Consider the following 8,102-nt stretch of genomic DNA (forward strand, 5'->3'; position numbering starts at 1 on the left):
AGCCACAGACATGCCAAGGACAGAGTAAGTCAGTGTCTATCATTAGCCTACAGGTGCTTGGGCTGAGACTCAAATATCCCATACTGCTCCTGTCTGGACCCTATTAGCAACTGGATGGTTTCAAGTTCAGCTGGAATTGATAGCAACTAAGATACATAAAGCAACTAAATGCTTGTATTGTTTGGTTGATTGTGTTAACCTGAGGCCAGAGGTCTGAGCATCACTTGGCAGGATGACAGCACAATATAGCAAATATGAGGGATATCTTTCTATCATGTCTTTGAAGGCCGATATTGTTTTCACTGTTTTGATTTGTTCTGATTAATTGTTTTGGTCTATTAAATACTATGTTTTGATTGGTTTTATAGTGTTCTGTTTTTGCTTTGATTTTGCTGTGCCTGATTGAATGTCCAACTATTGTGAAGATAAGATATATTTTGGTACCTATTGTTGTTCTACCCATATCCAGCTCTGAAGTTCTGTACCAATTTCATTGCAGATCATAATTAGCTTTGTTCTGTCTTGTTTTGTTGTATTTTACTCTCTTTAAAATAAAAAAATGGACAGAAAATTTGTACATATTTGAACAAATATACAAATAAGCACACAGTTTGTCAGTGTCCGCAAGAACACTCTAAGTTCCGAGGGTTGTTTATGCATATGTGTCATGCCTCTTAACTGAACTAGCTCATTTCTTATGTACCATGTTGTCAGGGTTCAAACAGCTGTTCATCTTCAGTACCATTCCTTCAGGGCATTTCTCAGGCACTAAGAGTGCTTCAGCACTTCTGTATGGGCCTTTTTGCTTTCAGCTCTGTGTGTGTGAACAATCACGAGCTCAGCAACTTCCAACAACAGACTGGACAACCAAACAGATACACAAGCAGACAAACATCTCACAAAATCACAGTGAACTCAAAGATATTTTTAATCAAATTGAATTATAATAAATTTTTACAGTTGTATGATTTTTTACTACAAGTAGACTAGTCAGATTTGCTGTAGGTCATTTAGTAGAAATCTCTTGTAAAAAGAAGTCAGAAAGGACAAAGTTATCCAAAATTAAGATTTATTTTTCACAGGACTTAGAATATACTCCTATCATCTACTTGGATCTTTGTTTTTGTTTCTGATTACTATCTCCTTGGGCATTCGGGATCAATTAACATTGGTTCTGATTTCATCCTATTCTATATATTGTGGTGTGGTCTCCAAGGTATAACTGTTATAGAACTGGGCATCTATCTCTTGAGAGGTGGAATCAGCTCCTTCTCTGTGTTTGGATCTATGATCAGACAGCATGCCCTGCCCCCAGATAGGGCATCAGCATTCTCTGGGAAAATACAAGCATTGCCTCTATGCCAGATGAGTAGTGGTCTGGGACCTTTCCCTTGTCCAGTATGAAGATCCTTCCAAAGAACTTTTCCTAACTGTTTTCTTTACTTGAGTAAATGAGATTCTGCTGCTGTAATTCCATTCTTAGTAGAATTTAAAGAATTAATAGTGTATACTGCAAGGGAAGCATATTGTGAGGTATAAATTTTTTAGATAAAATTCAACTTTTTGATTTTTGTAGTAAAATTTTGAGCAAGTGTAAAAAGTTTTAGCTATGTTATGTGTGAGAAGTATTATTTAATAATTTGTCATGCTTATTTCTGTGTTAAATGGAGCTGTTTGCACAAGGCAGAAGCATTTTAATGGAAGCTGGCATAGGAAACGGTAGCCTGTTGTACAGTGACTGAGAGAGTAACAGTTTATGGCAGTGGAAGACAGCTAAAGTAGGAAGACCAAAGGAGGGAAAGTGTAAGCCTCCCTTTCTCCCTTACATTGTAAGCAAGCTACTTTGTTAGAATGGGTACTGCATACACACCACCTCCATACCTGTTCTCCTACAGTAGAAGGATGTTTCCAAAGTGAGAATCCCAGCGCCCCCATTAAGCCCCAGTTCCAAACTTCAAATTGTCACATGTACCAACCATCCAACCTGCCTTTGTCAACTTGGTGACCAGACACATTGCTTTCGCCAGTCTTTAACTACAAAGACATGCTTATTTTTAACACTCAACAACTGGAACATTTTAACACAGATTTAACAGTCATTAAAAACCAATATTCAGTATATCAACATTATATTAAGATTGAACCATATTATTTTTCCCCTGCAGCTGAAACAAGCAATACTGTTTCTCCATTGCCCTTCTCTGGGCTAACTTCCAGGCTGTGAGCTCTTTGATTACTTCCCTTCCCTAGAAGTTCATGAGAAACAGTGAGAGGAGAAGAAGCAGTTTTGTCCCATTATTGAACCCTGTAAAACTCTGTAAAGGTCCAGATAGATTGGTACTGACTTTGTTTTTCCCCAGTCTTGATCTAAGCTGTTACCCACCTCCAAATTCGTAAATTTTCAAATTCCCTGCTCGTCCTCTCCACAACTTCTTTAATGGAGACAACGTTCAAGTGGGCCATCTACTTGCAACACCATTCTGGTTTAATTCAGCTGGTGTTAAATTGATCACAAGTTTTTAAACCATAAAAGGACCTGATTTTAACATAGTGACCTTAGCCAATTTTCTTGTGCCTGTCTTAGCAAGCTTATTATCATTAAAACTTTCTAATATAAATCCACAAAAAAAGAGTAAATAGGGGAAACAAGCATAAAAGTAAACATGCCTTCTACATTTGTGGTTCTTGAGAATTTGTCCCAAGTTTAACAACTGGTAAAATCAATCCTGATTTTTCCACTTTTGTTTCTAGTATGCCTATGTCTCTCTGGCTAATCTTAAACCTGTTTCTTTCTTTGGCTTCTCTTAAGTCTTTTAGTTCTTTTGGCCCTATCATACCAGTTTTTGAGCTCTGGTGAACATATTTTTGTATTCCTAAGTGTCATATCTGATGATGTCAATATCAATTCATTCCAGTGACTATTATTGATCATTAAAATTTGCGTTACCCCTTTGTGGTGTACACATGAGAAATGTCCCCTCATCCACTATTTCTTCTTACCCTGACCCCTGTTCAGGCAGCATTTTCCCTCACCCATGTGGCTCTTGAGGTTCCTGGGTGACAGACTGCTAGAGAATGAGAAAATCAGGAACAAAAGCTGGGTTCAGTGGAGCCCTTGTTCTTCTGATGGGAAAGAAGGACCTGCTCAGCCACTACATCATGTTCATGTATGTGCTCAGAAAGTTGATGTCAGTTTCATCCCCACTGCCTACCAACTGATTGCTTGCATTGTCAAGAGGCTTGGTGTTTTTCTCAGCTGGAGTAACTTGTTCACATTGCTTCCCACAGATGCTCTTTGTTCTTGAGACAGCCAGGCCCTTGCCATGCACATGTGGCCATTTTCAGCCACAATCACTAGTAACAGCAGAGATCTGATCAAGGATCTCCAGATAAGACTGATCACATTCTAGTGCTTCACCAATAGCTACTAGAACACAGAAAAAGAGAACACGTTAGGTGGCTGATAGCACGTGGAAATCTTGTGGACGTGTCAGCGAGTGAGTGTGAGGATGAGAAAAAACACAACTTTCTGAACTGTGGTTTGTGAGCACACGACCAGAGCAAGGGCCAGAATACTGAACCACTTTCTAGCACCATCTCATATTGCTTAGGACAGCGCTGCAATGAGTTGGGATCACTGGCTTGCCACATCTATAAGGGACCTGAAATATCTTCACAGAGAGATTGGCCAGTGATGGACAAAATGATTGGTTCTTTCTTTCTTTCTTTCTTTCTTTCTTTCTTTCTTTCTTTCATCTTTTTTTTCTGTATAGCGTGGTAAAAATGAGGAATAGAAAGGAATCAGAGCAAATCCACCCTTTGGAAGTCATGATCAAAAATTTTAAGAAGGGATTTAGTGTAGACTCTGGACTAAGCTCACTCCTAGGAACCCCTGGAACCTGTGTGAAGAAGCATGACTTCCAGGTTGAGTGGCCACACAGGGATCACAAGAAAGGGCTCTGATCCTAAAGATCTGGCAGGTTGTGACAGGAAATCCGGGGTGCTCAGGCCAGTTTATCTATGTGAATTCAAGTTTATAGCTAGTTACTCCTCCTCCAGTGAGGGAATACTTTTCAGAAGTCCTGGTTGATGCTGTAGCCAGCTGTAACAAATGGACCCTGCTAACAAAACATTGCCCATCTGCTGGCAGACTCAGGGGACCCCCTTCTAGACCAGACATCCCCTTACAAATGTGTTTGAATTATGTTGAGAAGAAGCTGTTTTCAGACACACTTATTTAATGTCTGACTGTTAAGGATGGAACCTACAACATTTATCAGAAAATGCTTTATATATAAAAGTATGACAAGGCCATAGAAATGAGACAGGTTTATTAGCAAAATGTATGGAAAACAACAAAACTCCATGAAAAAAAAATCAAAGAAATTCAAGATTTAACTTACATAGTAGTGATTTCTACAAATTTTGTGCTTATAAAGCTTATATGATTATTATAATATTTCAAATTCAGTCTTATCCTAATATAACAACTAAAACAGCGTAGTCTAACATGTTGTGTGTTAGGTTAAACTCTTCTTACCCAACACTTCAATGTGCTACATGCTCTATGGAGCTTCAGCCTTGAATATTTAAAACGGACAAATACACATTTTTTGAGGGCCCCAACTCATGAGAAAGAACACTCTTTTCATTGGAACTTTTGCTACAAACTGTATATGTGGAATGTACTTTACTGTTTTATGGTACTTGATTGTATTTTTATGTTACAAAAGTAAAGTGGTCAGAAAGTCAGAACTGAATGTAACATAAATTTTGTAAGGAATTCAGTGGATAAAATGTTGCTATGGCTTATACAATTAAATAAAATGATATCTGAAAAGAATAAAGAGAATTTAAAATATAATAATAAATCTGAATTGTTTCATTGAATATTATCTGTTCCAAATGAGGAAGAAAAGGACAGACTGGGAAAAGTACACAGTGAGAATCAAGGAACATAGCTGCTGTGAATCGTGCATAAAGTCATTAATAATCAACCGTGATGTAGAAAGAAAAATTGCTCTCTTAGGATAAAGGGCTTATGTCTGGAAATTTCAGAAGAAAAATTGTTATGGTGAATAATGCCTATATCTATTAATTATTATATTGCTCATAGACTTGTGGAAAGGCAGTGCCATTCACACACATTTTAGTTTATACTGAAATGGACCTTTAACTCTAATCTGAACAGCACTAAATCCAGCCCCAAACCGAGCCCCATGTTGAACTCCAACCCCATGTCTAACTCTAGCCCTAACCCGAACCCTAACATTGAGGTTTAAACTAAAGAGGCTGATGGTGAATTCCTAAGCCAGTCTCACGTCAAGAGGTCTGAGACTGCAACATGCCACAAGAAAGATTTTTCCTCACGATTTTCTGTCATTGAAACAAAATTCGGGTCATGCATAGCACTTCTTATGATGGCACAGCAATCATGTAACTCCTGTTGCACAGCAGCAGTAGAAGTCAGGGCAAAGAGTCCTAATCACTTTCAGTGTAAACATTCATGTAGTTTAACTGCTATACCATCACATTTTAAACTCCTACTTTTATTTGTCTCTTTATTTTTTTTTCTTTCTTTCTCTCACTTTCTATAGTATTATCTTATCAACTCCCACTCCATTCACCACATCTAATTAGAGATCATGTAACCCTCTGTCCCTCTGTATCTGGTCGGGAGAAAGCCAAACCCTCGTGGTTTGTGGGCTCCGTTCCTCTCTGCATCCTCAATAAAGGGCCACTTTCATTCTCTTCTCTTCTGTTTATTTATTGCACTGGAAATGTCTAACTTCATCTGAGTGAATTGAATGTGAAATTCTTAACTTTACCCAAGCAATAAGCTTGTTCTTAATTGATACAAAAACAACAACACCAATAACAATGAAACAATATGTAAACAGAGTGTCAGATGGAGATACAGGTGCAGGTCCATGGCACAAAATTGTAAACCTTAAATGTCATGAACACTTTGTATGTTAGCTAAAGTTATAATGATGTTACTTATTTAATATTTCACTTTCATTTATATACTTAATATCAAAGACTCATCAAAATTTTCTAACAACAGATTTCAAACATGAACACAAGGTTGCTTAGACTGTGGTAACTGCAATTTCAAAACCCGCTCCTTTTAAAATACCTGTACTTACATGTTACAAGTGAAATTTCTGGCATCTATCCTGGATGTATGAATAAAGGACTATGAAGATCATAGTGAAAATGTCTATTTATGAAAAAGCATACCCGATAAATATGTATGTTTTTATACATAAGCAATGTTATATCTTAAATTAGTTTACAAAAAATTTTCTATGGGAAGGTAATTTAACTAAATTTAGTTAATCTCATACTCTAAAGCAAAATATTCTTAAAAGGTTGTGGAGAAAATTTATGGCTGACTAAAGGATTCAGAGTGTCCAGTGACCTGAAATTACTTATCTCTGGTCATGTACAGGTTTTCCTGTTATATTATTTTTATTTTTTAAGTAGTAAGAGTGCATTACCTCAGAGAAGTTTGTTTAAATGTACACACACACATTCTGCTTCAAATTAGTTTCCTTTAGTTGGCATAAAACGTTATGCAGATGAAGGATTGATGGAGCAGAATAAATAAGTGCTCTACATTCCACCCCTGATCCCATCACACTTGATCCTATGGCATGATTAGACTGAATGATGAGTATGCTGTTGTTTTGGATCTCTTATTTCTTAATTATATATTACATAATTATATTATACATAATATATGTAATATTATATGTAATATAGTATGTATATATGTGTAATCTGTTACTTACTTTACTGATACTTACTTTACTAATATTGTGTGCCACTGGAATATACTTTTCCATTGGCATAAAATATTTTACAAACACAGTAAATACATTAATTCTGAGTTCTACCTGGATGCTGAATATGATCTCAAATCTTTCTGCGAGTCAAATTTGTAAGAAATAAATACCATAGCACATAACACATAGAAACACATGTGTAGTAAAATGAAATGTTCCTGATATCTATAAAGGCTGAGATATTGCAAAGCATAACATACAAACAAATGTATGATATGTAAGGGAAAAATTCAGTGCTGTAAAAATTGTAACAGTTCTTCTTAAAATAAGAAAAGATAAATAGAAATGGCATATTTTATATTTAAAATTCTAGTAACATTAATCTGTATGTTGTGTAAAGAAATGAAATCACACAAAATTAAATTAAATACAAACCTGAGTAGGCATCCTTTATTTTACCTTGCCTTAAAATATTGTTTATTTATTTGGAGCTGCCTGATGTCCTACCTTACTCAGTGCCCTCACGACTCACATTTTATATTTATGAAACAACCTCTCAGTGGCAATACTAGAATAATGCTTTTAATAAAACCACTAAGAGAAAAATCTTGTTGTATTTGCTTGACTTAATTTATAATGATGAAAATTCAAAAAGCATTAAAATTTAAATATGAATTGTCTATTTTTCTATAAAGAAAGATGAAACTCTTTCTTCTCAGCTCCCTTGGAGTTTAATGGAAGAGCAAATGGCTTTTTCACATATAAGTTCCTTTATTGAATATTTAATTTTTTAATTATTAAATTTATTTAGGTCCTTTTACAAAATGGAAAATGGAAAACCTTTAAAAAAATTTGGATCCTTAAAATCTCCTAAATCTTCACTAATATTTTTCATTTCTTGATATGAAAGGAGAATTCCTAATACTAAGATTCAGAATCAATCATGGTTATCTATTTATTTACCTAATCACTGATGTAAATGTATTTCTCTACGATTCTCCACAAAATACCTAGGTGAATAAATGTTATAAGTATTTCAGAATGGGAAACTCAATCCCCAGTTTTAAATTCTGACTTTGAGAAAATGCTGGGCATCTTTATTTCTGCTTCCTCTCAGATCCCTTTCAATTTACATGTGTATTCATAATGTAGAGAATTAAAGGTTGTATAAGGTGTGTTGCAGGTAATTATATTATCAAAGTATATGAAATTGATAATTAATATGAGCTAAAAGTAGAATTACTTACTGCTTCTTAGAACTGAGTCACAAATTGTTACTTACCTTAGATGGTGAAGCCTCATCTATGAGCA

The sequence above is a fragment of the Cavia porcellus genome, unplaced genomic scaffold (assembly GCF_034190915.1).
Source record: "Cavia porcellus strain 051 isolate PalLab524CR breed Dunkin Hartley unplaced genomic scaffold, mCavPor4.1 scaffold_11, whole genome shotgun sequence".
NCBI lineage: Eukaryota > Metazoa > Chordata > Mammalia > Rodentia > Caviidae > Cavia > Cavia porcellus.